Below are 13,175 nucleotides of genomic sequence, written 5' to 3'. Positions count from 1 at the left end.
CCAGACACTGAGGTCCAGTGCCAAAGGCCTTCTGGCGGTTCCGTCCCTGCAAGAAGCCAAGTTACAGGGAACCAGGCAGAGGGCCATCTTGGTAGTGGCACCCGCCCTGTGGAATGCCCTCCCACCAGATGTCCTAGGCCTTTGGCTAATTAAACAAGCTATGGCATTTTAAACTGTGTGTACAGGTATTGTTTTCGTTTGTTACCAGAGCCATCTTACCCATTAGGGTTAGCCGAGAACATCGCCCCCCCCCCCCGCCCCTTCCGTTGAGGAAAATGGTGGAGGAAGGATTCATTCAGATTTGGGGCAGTGGAAGGGGAAAGCTGGGGGGGCACATTACCATTAGGACTCAGTTTGGAGGTAAGGATGGACTCGAGAATGTGCTCTCCTTGCAGTTAGTGGTTAAAAACAAACAAACACCAACAAAAAGCCCTTTAAAGACGGGGGCGGGTTTTAAGATCCTATTATATTCAGGAGGGTTTACTCTCAGGTAAGTGCAGTTAGGGCTGCAGCCTTTGTGACCCAAGTTTTGGGTCCTTTTTAGGTTCAGGATTTCACTGCTTTACACCCCCCACACACACACACACAATATTTGAAAACGTCAGCTTTGCACTTAAACACAAATTGCCTGGGAACTTCATTCTCTGTGTCTTTATCAATTTATTTAAATAACAACAAACTGGTGATCACTTTAACTTTTTGACATGTGGTGATTTGAATCATGAGGATGAATTAGAAGAACCGCTGAGTCTTGAATGAGTCTTGCTTTGGAATCAAGGACTTCATTAGATTTATTTTATTTTGTTCTGGGGGCTTGTTAGAGCTAATGTGGAAGCGTGGTGTCAGCTCCCTAAAAAAAAAAAAAGGTCAACAACTCTGGGAAACAGGGGGTGGGGGGCGCCAGAAGGATCTTTGCACCACAGCACCGGATATGCTTAAGACAACCCTGTTTGTCGCTATGGAGTGTATTTCTGTGTTTTTATATCATTAACTGCCCTGTGACCCTCGGATGAAGGGCAGTATAGAAATTTAATGAATAATAAATACATGGGTAGACAAATAGCTTGTCTTCGCCCTGTACCTGTTTGTTCAATTTCCCTGTGCTGTCAGATTAAAAGGTCTCAGCCAAGGTAATGCCCTGCAGATGCTAAGTTCCTCCAGCATCCCAGCATCTGTCCCTCTCTCATTTGTCTGAGAAATAAGCGGATTAACCTGGCAATTTTTTCTTTGTTGCAAAGATCTAACAGGGAATCTCTGATGATGAAACAGTGACCCCCAAGTCCCCTTATCGTGATGAAATTAGTTGAAGAGTATCAAAAGGTGTTATCCCACTGAATACCAGCTTTTTGTGGACAAACACGGGCCGCATTTAGGCCTAAGAACCTAAGAAGGGACTGCTGGGTCAGGCCAATGGCTCATCTCGTCCCGCATCCTGTTCTCACAGTGGCCTCTGCTGGGAAACCTGTTAGAATTCCTGCTCCGTGGTTGCAGTCATGGGATTTTTGTCTATCACATGACGGTGTATGTTTTGACTCCACAAAGTGGGAAGTGACGGGAGACAGGATGTTTGTGTTACTGTGTTCCGTGAAGTGGGACTATTTGCTCTTTTTCTCTTTGCTGTCTGATGCTAGAGAAAGCAGGAGCCATGTTACAGTGCTCCGTGTGTGTTTATATGTAAATAAAGTAGATTAGCCAAAATGCTGAGGTCTGTTAAGCATGAACTGCGCAAACTCTGCGGATCCCTAAGTGTGCCAGAGTCGCTGTGATGTTCGGGCTGAAGAAAGCTTTTGAAGCTCCCGAACGAAAGACCAGGAGGGTGGGAACATGCCAGTCGAGCATGTGTCTCTGCCAGGGTCCTACTCGAGTGTAGGCTGAACTCCTGACAAAGCCCACATGCAGGACCTGAATTCAAGAGCCCTCTCCCCTCCTGTGGTTTCCAGCAACTGGTATTCAGAAGCACTGCTGCCTCTGACCATCAAGGCAGAGCAAGGCCATCGGGGCTAGTAGCCATTGAGAGACTTATTATTCATGAACTTGTCCGATCCTTGTTTACAGCCATCAAAATCGGCAACCATCGCTGCCTCCTGTGGGAGGGAGTTGCATAATTTAACAATGCACCTCAATGAAGAAATGGGGCTGCCTTTGAAGATGGTTCGGGGACTTCAGCTGGCACAGAATTCAGTGGCCAGGTTGCTCCCCAGAACAAGATGGTCTGAGCAGTGTCCTCCAACAATTTTTTTTTTTTTTGGAGGGGGACAGTTAGGGTCAGAGGCACCAGCTAGTGAGGGCGATGGGGGAGCCAACATTGCATGTGTGACGTCTCAACATCCTCATGTCTCCTGTGTGAGCACGTCACCCTCTTCCCTAAGCCAGGCAGAAGCTTCCCAGGCTTTGGGAAGGAGGCACCAGGGGAAGATTTCAGGGACTATCCTAGTCCCCCTAGTCCACTGACCGCATGCCACTGGTCTCAGCACATAGATAGCACCAATCCTGGCCCAATTGCACTGAACATAAGAGAATGCTGGATCAGGCCACTGGCCCATCTAGTTTAATACCCTCTTCTCATGGCTAAGTGGGTCTCCCCAAGTCCTAACCAAACACACTAACTACTACACCACGCTGTCTCTCTGTCGCATTAAGACATACAGTGGTACCTTGGTTGTTGAACTTAATCCGTATCGGGAGTCCGTTCGACTCCCGGAACCATTCAAAAACCAAGGTGCAGCTTCTGGTTGGCTGCAGAAGCTTCCTGCACTCAGTCGGAAGCCGTGTTGGACGTTCGGCTTCCAAAAAATGTTCGCAAACCGGAACACTGACTTCCGAGTTTGCGGCTTTTGAGAGCCGATTTGTTCAGGAGCCAAGTCATTTGAGAATCAAGGTACGACTGTATAGAAGACACTTTCTGAGTCTGAGCTGAATGCTGCCCCGAATCATTCATCAGCCCTGGCATGAAGTCTGACGCCCCACCTGCTTCAGAAGGTTAAAGCTGCTCCTTAGCATTCTGTGGCTACCGTTGCATCTCTTCTGTGAAGGGGTATTGATGAAGAAGATCAGGGCTTTGCCTCTGGCTTTTGTGGGTATTTACGATGGGAGATTAACAGCCCCTGGTGCCTTCCAGCACCTGTTAAATGGGATATTGATGGTTGGCCCTAATTGTCTGGCTGGATGCAGGGCCCTCCAATGACTCCTAAACATCAGACGGTATTCTCATCCCTTTGCCCGACAGCGGGTCATAACTCACTCCCAAGTTATTGCCACTTGCACGATGCAATTGCCCATAAACAAGGAAGCCTTAAACCAATTCCATTAAGGAACAGCTCACCTTCAGGAGGCTGCCGCGGCTGCCCTTCCCGTTTCCTGCCCATTAATTGGGGGCCATCAGCCCAACAGCTGCCGGAAATGGTCTCCCGGGGCTCTCCGTTGCCAAAGCCCATCTGGTAGGGGAACGATTGGCCAGCAAGTTTGGGCTGCAGCCAATCAGGGGCTGGGGAAGCGAAGCATTCTGGGAAGACTCTTCCTTCTGCCTGCCATGTGATGAATGCTGATGGGATGCAGGTTGGCAGATCCTTCTCTCTCACCCTCTCTCAATTACCTTTAATGCATTTTTTTCCCCAAGCCTAATTTGCTTTCCGTTGGAACCTTTTCCTTTATGTGAACATTTAAGATTTTCAAGAGCAATCCATTTTTCATTCTTACTTTCAGCACGTAACTGTACTGTGTGTGTGTGTGCGCGCGCGCGCGCGCGCACGCAAGTGTAAGATAAAGGCAGAAGAATTTGCAGGTAGCTTGAGAATTTTGAGAGCAAAGGGGAAATGTGTCAGGGTCCAATCCTGGCCTGTCTACAAACCTGAGGTCTCCTCAGAGGATGAGCAAATGGAGCAGGGGACACACACACACACACACACACACACACACAAACACACCATGTCATAGAATTGTAGGGCTGGAAGGTACTGGTTGTCAGAAAATATATAGGTACAAAAGGAGAATTCCTGGATGCCAAGATCCAGGTTTGGGACAAGTAATCCTTGGTGAGACAACCCCAGCAGAGATTTAAAATCGCAAAACATGCAGTGGAAATATAGGCTGTTAGACTTTTAAAATATGCCCCTTATATGAGTTCCAAATGTCCCCTTAAAAGGTTTCTTTCATAAATTTGCCACTTCCCCCAGAAAAGAAAAAGACCACACATTGGGTAAGCTAAAGTTTGTTTACTTACAAACTCTCCACAAAGTTTGGAGTCATATGCTTTTCCATACAACATTCAGAAATATTGCCCAGACAATAAAACTTGGTGAAAATTCCTATTGGTATAGGAACTCGAGTGGCTTGTGAGAGCCATGTGGTCTGAACTGGAGCAACCAGCTCAGACCTCCTCACAGACTGAGGGCTGAACAAAGGCTTGATTATCTAGTTCCTCCCAAGGTGAGGGGAAGTAGACATACTAGCTAAGCATGGCAATACTACTCTATGGTCTTAACTCCTTATTGCATTGATTTGACTTAAGCATTTTGGTTATATGAGTCTGGTTATCCCACAGAAGGATCCTCAGTTGGTCATCTAGTACAACCCTCTGCAATGCAGGAATCGCAGCTAAAGAATCATGGGCATGTGGCCATCTGTTCCATGTCTAAAAACCTGCAGTGGAGGAGAGTCCACCACCTTCCAAGGGAGGCTATTCCACTGTTGAATGGCTCTTGCCCTCAGAAAGTTCGTCCTGATGTTTGGTTGGAATCCCCTTTCTTGACATGTAAATTTTTATCTCACATCCATCCACACACATCAATTAAAAAGAACAGAAGCTGCATTTGCAGGTTGTGGAAGCAGAAGGGAGTGAAATTTGACGAAATTCTCTGAGATGGGTTGAATGTGGGGGTCTATTTTGTGTGCTTACCTTACTTTTGAGGTGACCAATTAGTTTTGTGCCTTCCTTTCATCCGCTGGTGATCTGTGAAGGATAGTGTCCAACTTTTACCTTCTATTTAAGTACCTGATTTAGGCTAAATGGGGATTAACAGCCATGAGTGGACAAGCAGGCATTTCCATTGAATTCTGATTTTATCAGAGCTGCCTTTGGTTACTTGCACACCACTTAGAGGTGATTGCAACCAAGGGGTATAGAAATTGTCAGACTATAGAGAAACAAAACAGAAGGAAAATCTCCTGCACAAGCATGACAGCATAAACACGCTGTCATAGCAAAACACTGCTGAGGTTTCTATGTGTGATATATATAATATTTCTTCATGTGTTTATATTTATTTAGACAGCTTCTGTCCCATGTTTGGGCTGAAGGATGTTCAAGGCAGTTTACACTAGATTGCTGTTGCACACACAAGCCTCAAACCCACACAACCCATCAGTCCCAAGTCTCCAAGCAATCAATAGTAGATGCAGTCTGCATTCTTGCTTTCCCCTCCCCTCGGCTGCTATTTGCAAAGGAAGGGAAATGAAGGAACATCCTTCTTACATCTGGAAGCTGCCTTGGACTGGGTAGGACCATTGGTCTGAGTAGCTCAGAGCTGCTGCCAGTCAGTGTGGACTGTATTGAGCTAGATGGTTTGACTTGGTGCAAATTGCCGGATTAGATTGGACGGATCCACCAGGGCATTTCACAGAGTTATAGAGTTGGAAGGTATCTGCAAGGGGCATTTAGTCCAACTTCATGAATGGCAAGAATCACAGCTAATGGAGCCCTGACAGGTGGCCATCCAAACTCAGCTTAAAAACCTCCAATGCAGGTGAGTCCACCGCCTTCCGAGGGTGCCAGTTCTACTGCCGAATGTCTCTTACCATCAAAAGGTTCTCCCAAACATTTAGTCAGAATATCCTTCCTTGTCATTTGAATCCACTAGTTCAGGTCCTGCCCTGAAAACAAGCTTCCTCCATCTTCCAAGCCCTTCAGATCTCTGGAGATGGAAGCCATTTCTTGTGCTCTTTTCTCCAATCTGAATCAGGCTCAAGGCCCTGACCAGATATTGATATTTTCCTTACCACTGTGCTCAGACCTTAAAATAGTTAGAGCTAGCCTGGACTGGTATTGGTCAGGAATGGGAACAGACACCACAGTTTGTTGCTACCCTGGGCTTCTTTGGGAGGAAAGCAGGGATATAAATGTAATCAATCTATTGACTGCCTTCAGGGCTGCCATCTTGAATGAAATAGTGGGTGGGGGGAGGAGTAATCCCTGCTTTGCATAATCAAGCACATGACACGGTGCATGAACATCATTTGAATGGCAGTGCCCAACAACTTGGGGGCGTCCCCCTCAAATATTTTATTGGGGGCCAAAGCCCCCAAAGCCCCTAGGAATTGGCTCCTATTATTGCCTTTCCTCTCCAAGCCTTGCACCTTTTACTCTTTTGTTACATCCCAGCATCCACCAGTACCATCTGCCTGCAGCAATGAATCTCCCCACATGTGAGCAATGGTTTTCAGTGCTCTGAGTCTTCCTGAATAGCAACTGAGGGCTCCATATCCCAGCCTCCCTTCACTTCCCCTGTCTCCTTTTTCTCCCATTTCAAATCTCCATGCAGTGGCAAATGCGACTCCCTTGTTTAAAACACACACACAAAACGGAGACAGAAGGGATTCCTGGAGTTTCTTGCAGTGAGACCAATTAAAAAGCAATTTGTCAACACATCATTCAGAATTGTGCAACGAGGAAGGGGGTTGGAGAGCACATGGTTTGATTTAAGATTAAATCATTCCTAATCCAGTGTGTTGTGGGGGGATGCATCCTGGCTTCTTTCAGGCTCTTCTGTTTCAATGTGTGACATGTTGGATCAGTGGCAAAGGTGATTCCTTGGGATCCCATGGGATTGTTTGTGCCTTTTCCCTGCTTTATTGCAACACAGCCTGGGAAAGATCCTTCAGCACCTTGGACAGGGAAAAAATATGGTCAAAGGCAGTCCTTCCCTTTGAAATCAAACTGAGACCAAATTGTATGCCAGCCCTTATTCCCTTTAACCAATTAATATTATGCTTAAAACACAGTTTGGTAGAACTTCACACACACCAAGGTAAGAATGTGTTCCTCAGGCTTGGGACTCATTCAATTTGTGGGTGGGAAAGAGACTTAGGCAGCAGGTTGCAAGGCAATAAATAGTTTTCTCACTTCTCACAGGAGACTTAGTTTATGGTTAACTCAAATTCAACAAAGCCACTCTTACACCCTCATAAAAAAATGCTGTTGCTGTTGTTAACATTTGTTTATTAATTGCAAATGACTGGTCCCCGGTCACCAGGTGAGCTTCCTGGCTGAGTGGGGACTTGAACCCTGGTCTCCAAGGTCCTAGTCAGGTGATTGAACCATTACACCAGAATTTGCATTTTGCATACAGTAGAAACCTTCCCTGAGGTGTAACCCAGCCATTGACAGAATACCAATTGCTTAACTGCAGAAATCACTTTATTTGGTTGGGGTTTTTTAAGGATTTGTAAAGACGGTTGAAATGATTTTATTGGTTTTCAGAACTTGCGTTTTCATGTTGGATCTTGTACTCCACTTCAGTCTATAAGTTTGTTGAATAATAATGATGGCAGGTAATTGTGAACTGTGACTTTGCTTAAGGGGTGGTGCAGAAACTTGTAAATAAAATCCAGGGGGAAGTGTTTGTATGTGTGCAAAGAAATTCAGGAGGCTTCCCAGTTATCGTTCTGACCTTCCTTTCACCCCCACCCTCCAAATATATTGTTCCCCTGTTACATCTGTCATATACCAAAAAGAAGAACAACAGAAGAGCCTGCTGCATCAGGCAGATGGCCTGCCTTGTCCAGCATCCTGGTCTCACAGTGGCTGACCAGATGCTCCAATGGGAGGTCCATCTTGCTGTGTCAAAGTGCTCCTTCAGTTGAGCTAGGGTGCTATTGTACATCCTGACATCCTTCCAGAAGAAAAGATGATGCATCTGCTCTCTGTGAAAGTCAGAGAACCAACTGGAACAAAGAAACAGGAAACCAGTTACATCAACATCCGTCTCCCGTGTGACCTCCAACAGTCTGGAATGTAAACAGTCTTGTGACTCCAAGCACTGCACAGTAGCATAACAGAAACCTAACAAGTTCTGCTCCACCTGGCCTGGGAGAGTAGTGCCTGTCTGACTCCAGCTCCAAAAGCTGCGGCTGCTGAACAGACACTTGGGTTGGGGTATTGTTTAGAGGGGGTTGTTGCTGTAGTTGATATTAATTTTTGTACCATTTATTTATTTATTTATTTTAATGATTTTTACATTTTATCATAATCACATTCCATTACATAATTCCATAACCCAAGGCATTGCTCAGACTGAGCATCGACCTCCTCCCATCCCCCTCTCTGGCTTTCTTAGATATTCACTTACCAAAAAAAGATGTAAATCTGTTTATGTATGCCACAACGGCAGCAAGGATTCTTTTGGCTCAGAAATGGAAGCAACATTGGGGAAATGGCAGACTAAGATGATTAAATACGTAGAATTGGCAAAGTTGATGGGGAAGATCCGAAATCAGCACGACAAACTGTTTCAAAAAGGAGCAAATTTATACTTTATATGAAAGAGTATTATTATTAATGTGGAAATTGAACAATTGGGTTCTGGTGTTTTATTTGTTGTTACTTTTGTTACGTTGTAGTTATGTATTTTATTCGTGTTGTTAGCGGCTTCTGCATGGTTTGGATTGTGGGAAAGCAGCATAAAAATAAGTGTATGTCCAAGCAGGATTTGAGCCCAAGAGGCCTCTCCCCTCCTGTGGTTTCCAGCAACTGGTATTCAGAAGCATTGCTGCCTCCAGCTGTGGAAGAGCAGAGCAGAGCCGTCATGGCTAGTCTCCAACAATAGCCATATTCTCCTCCATGAATTTGTCCAATCCTCTTTTAAAGCCGTCCAAGTTGGTGGCCATCACTGCCTCCTGTGGGAGAGAGTTCCAGAGTTTAACTCTGTGCTGCAGGAAGGAGTGCTTCCTTTGGTCTGCCCCAAATCTTCCAAGAAGCTGTCTGTGTTCCTCGAGAATTCCTTTGGGGCCTTTGAGATTGTTCCGTGGGAAGCTTTGCATTTTCTAGAATCTGCCCACCTGGCTTTACCCAGCGCAATTTCTGCGATCGCTTCGTAATTGTCTGACCCATTTCGCTGCTGTCCTCCTTTGTCAGCTTCCGCCATCTCAGTCCATTTAGAAGCGTCGAGCATTTCATCAGCATTGTCTAACAAATGGCCTACATTCTGCCAAGTAGCGCTGTGCTCCCGGGAGACCTCCATCAAAACTTCACTATTTCCTCTTAAGCTAATTTCCACTATGCTGCTTAACTCTTTGAAGCTCTCCCTTCTCCTTTGAGGACTGCTGCTTCCTCAACCACTGCTTCTTTTATATGCCTGTTGTCTTTGTCCATGGAGTTTTCTTGGCAGGGATACTGGAGTGGCTTGCCGGTTCCTGCTCCAGGTGGACCACGTTTGGTCAAAACTCTCCACTATGACCTGTCCATCTTGGGTGCCTTGCTTGGCATAGTTCATAGCTTCTCTGAGTTATTCAAGCCCCTTCACCATGGCAAGGCAGTGATCCATGAAGGGGAATAAAAGAAGGACAGATCGTGAAGCTGAGACTCCAATACTTTGGCCACCTCATGAGAAGAGAAGACTCCCTGGAAAAGACCCTGATGTTGGGAAACTTGGAGGGCACAAGGAGAAGGGGACGACAGAGGACGAGATGGCTGGACAGAAGCTACCAGTTTGACCAAACTGCGGGAGGCAGTGGAAGACAGGAGTGCCTGGCGTGCTCTGATCCATGGGGTCATGAAGAGTCGGACACGACTAAACAACTAAACAACAACAATTGCTTCTTTACCACATTGCTCCATACCCTCCAAGTGCCCCTATTTTCCAGGGATAGTCCTAGATTTACTGAAGCCATCTTGGTTTCTGATTTGATTTGATCCTGGACTGTCCTGCTTCTTCTTAGGACATCCCTGTTTTCATTGGAGAAATGTTGGAGTTATGTGACCCCAGGAAGCCCAGGAAATAAGTAACTATACAACCTTTAGAAGACATCTGAAGGCAGCCCTGTATAGGGAAGTTTTTTTCAGATCGGTGGGGAATAATAATAATAATAATAATAATACACCCCTATTTTCAATGGAGAAATGTTGGATGGCATGTTGCTCTCCTGTAGGCCAGCCTGAGTCCTCTGCAAGGTCTTGCCAGGGATGAGGTTGGTGCTTGCATTGTAACAGCACCGTTCCATCTTTAAGGGCCTTTGATCCAGGTGGGCTCTAATGGACAGGTGGCCAGTGAGCCACAGAAACCGCACATAGGCTGGGACATGGGCATTGTGAAGAACAGCCTCGACCCGCCCCACCAGTTCTCCAAGCCAGTCTGTCACGTGACTCCTGCCACCTCTTCAAATGCAAAAAAAAAAGAATACTTAAGATGCCTACCTGAGAGGCATGAGGTACCTGTGCAACTGACTCTGGCCTCCCATTGGTCAGAAGGAGCCAGGGGTCACTCCTCCCAGGTGAGGGGAGAGATGCTTCGAAAACTGGGCTGCCCTTACAGCACTGTTTGTTCCTCCCACCATCAGGGATCCTGACAAGACTTTCTATGACTAGACTTAAGTGTAGAATGGTTTTTTGTTGTTTTTTTCTGTAATACTAAATTTATTCTTTGTTTCCTGAATTGTTGGTTTTTTTGTCATTTTTGAATTTTGAATGTTCTCTATGTTGTGCGTTTGGTATTTCCAATGCTGTGTAGTAGGATGTTTTGAATGTGAGCTGTAAGGCGCTTTGGGTGCAGCTCATTGTGGGAAAGGGAGCATATAAGTGAACTCAATCCATCAATCAACCATGACAATGGAGTGGGGGAGGTGTGGTCTAAACCACGGAAAATGCATCGGGAAGACAAAATGTATCAAGGAGTTAAGTGGTCTGACACAAAGCCATTCCTGCTTCTGTTCCTACCCCCCCCCCCCGCCGCCCTGCTCTTGTTAAGTTTTTTGATGGTTTGAGAACAGTTTTTAATGTCCTGAGACTGTTGGGGGGAGGTGAAGCCCCCCCCCCCCAGTTGTCTTAATCAGTTGTGGAGAATAATGCCGGGGACCTTCTTGAATGTTAGACATTGTTTTGAGAAAGTGAGGCATTGGGAGGGGGTGGCTAATGGATGATTTGCAAGCCACATAGGCTATCTATAAAATCAGACGGCTGGGGCAGAGTTTCTTTGAAACTTGTGCATGGACTGATCGGCCGCAGGGCCGTGCAAACTGAGGCTACCTGGGGGAGTCGCTTTGCTGCTTCTTGAGGGCTTCCAAGTGGCAGATTGAAGTGCTTGCTTGGTATGTATACACAGCTTGCTATTTCAGAATAAAATCTTTAATCTTCTCACTCACTTGTGTATTTAGTATTGCTTCTGAACCTCATTTTAAAAGGACCACCTTGCCTTTGGCAAGACACCAATCTAGCAGTTCGAAAGCACACCAGCGCGAGTAGATAAATAGGTACCACTGCGGTGGGAAGGTAAGAGGCTTTTCCGTGCGCTCTGGCACTTGTCACGTTGTGCCAGAAGCAGTTTAGTCATGCCGGCCACATGACCCGGAATGCTGGCTGCAGATAAACACCAACTCCCTCAGCCTGAAAAACAAGATGAACGCTGCACCCCGTAATCACCTTTGACTGGACTTAACCGTCCAGGGGTCCTTTGCCTTTACCTTTTTGCTTTCATTCCTCAGCTTGTGCACTGAGACTTGGCGGAGGCCATATGGACTGTCCGCCTCTGAGGCATGGAGGCTGAGTGCCAGTTGTAAAAGAGACAGGCTGGGGCCAAGCCAGAATTGTGGCACAGTAGCAACCTCGTTCTCTTTCCCTGCTCCCCAAGGCATCTCAGGAAACACTGTGATGCTTCCTTAAGTGCAGATCTACGTTGCCGTCGTAGAAGAACAGAGCAGCTGAATACTAGCGGGGCTCACGGAAGGTCTTTTAACTGACACTTCCACTTAGATCTCTGCCTCCTCCCCATCACTGCCAAGGGACAGATACTTTCACGAAGTCTTCGGCCTCTGAATATCATTTATTAAACCTCCGACTGAGGCAGAATCTTCTGCCTAAGAAGAAATACTTAGAGCCCTAAAAGAAAAAGAAAAAAACATAATGGAAATACTGATTAGAAACATTTGGAAGCTAACAGGGGGTAGATTCTCCTTCCCCCTCTCTCTGAAACTTTAATCTCTCTGGTGGTCGTTTTCTGCTTAAAGCAATTTGTCTTAGAGCGGAGAGATTGCCTCTCAGCTCTCCCCAAACTCTTAAGTCATGTCAAGTTAGCATTTCCAGCATGCTGTAACAGCATTTCAAAGGAGAGCCAGTGCAGTGCAATGGGTGCCGTGTCAGACTAGGACCTGGGAGACCAGGGTTCGAATCCCCACTTGGCAGTGAAGCTCACTGAGTGGCCGTGGGGGCCAGTCCCTGCCTCTCACCCTACCTACCTCACAGGGCTGTTGTGAGAATTAGGTGAGGAGGTGAGGACCAAGTACACCAGCTTGAGCCCCTTGGAAAGGTGGGGTATAAATAAAATAAAATAAAAGCGAAATGAGCTAATCCTCAGATCAGAATATGGTTCACCACCGCATGGTGACTGTGTTATTAAATAAGCTGCAAAGGACCACCAGGCAGCCACAAAGCCCTATAGGCCCCTCTTCCCTTCTGAGAACCCAGAGTTGGTGGGTCAATTTCTCTGATGCAGCTATAAATAAGGCTTTTTAAAACCAGTTCATGACAGAGAACATAGAAGGTCCTTCCAGTCTTGAGCTGTTGGCAAATGAGTTATCAGTATCTTGTTCTGTTAATTGGAGTTACTTCCTACAAACATGGAAAATTAACACAACCTGTGTAATTTGGCCTGGACACAAGTCCCCAAACTTGTTGACATGCACACAATCCTGCCACATATGGACTTGAGATTATGTGGAGATTGGAAAGAAGAGGTTTCAGATAAGCCGAGAGGGTCCCGAAACAGCGCATTCATTGTGTATACAATTGTGTATACAATTTCAATATTGTCAAATCACCAGGTTCTCTGTCAAGCAACAGCCCTGTGAGATAGGATGGCTGTTGGTTTGTTTAAGGCCATACATTTCAGAGGTACGCCTGTTTCACTGAAAAGCAAACGATGCCTCTATTCCCCCAAACAATGGGGAATCTGTCTTCAAGCCAACGTTGAGTT

Source organism: Podarcis melisellensis (genome assembly GCF_964234715.1).
Source record: "Podarcis melisellensis genome assembly, chromosome: 15".
Classification (NCBI taxonomy): domain Eukaryota; kingdom Metazoa; phylum Chordata; class Lepidosauria; order Squamata; family Lacertidae; genus Podarcis; species Podarcis melisellensis.
The sequence above is the reverse complement of the archived record's forward strand: the minus strand, read 5'-3'. Positions refer to the sequence as shown.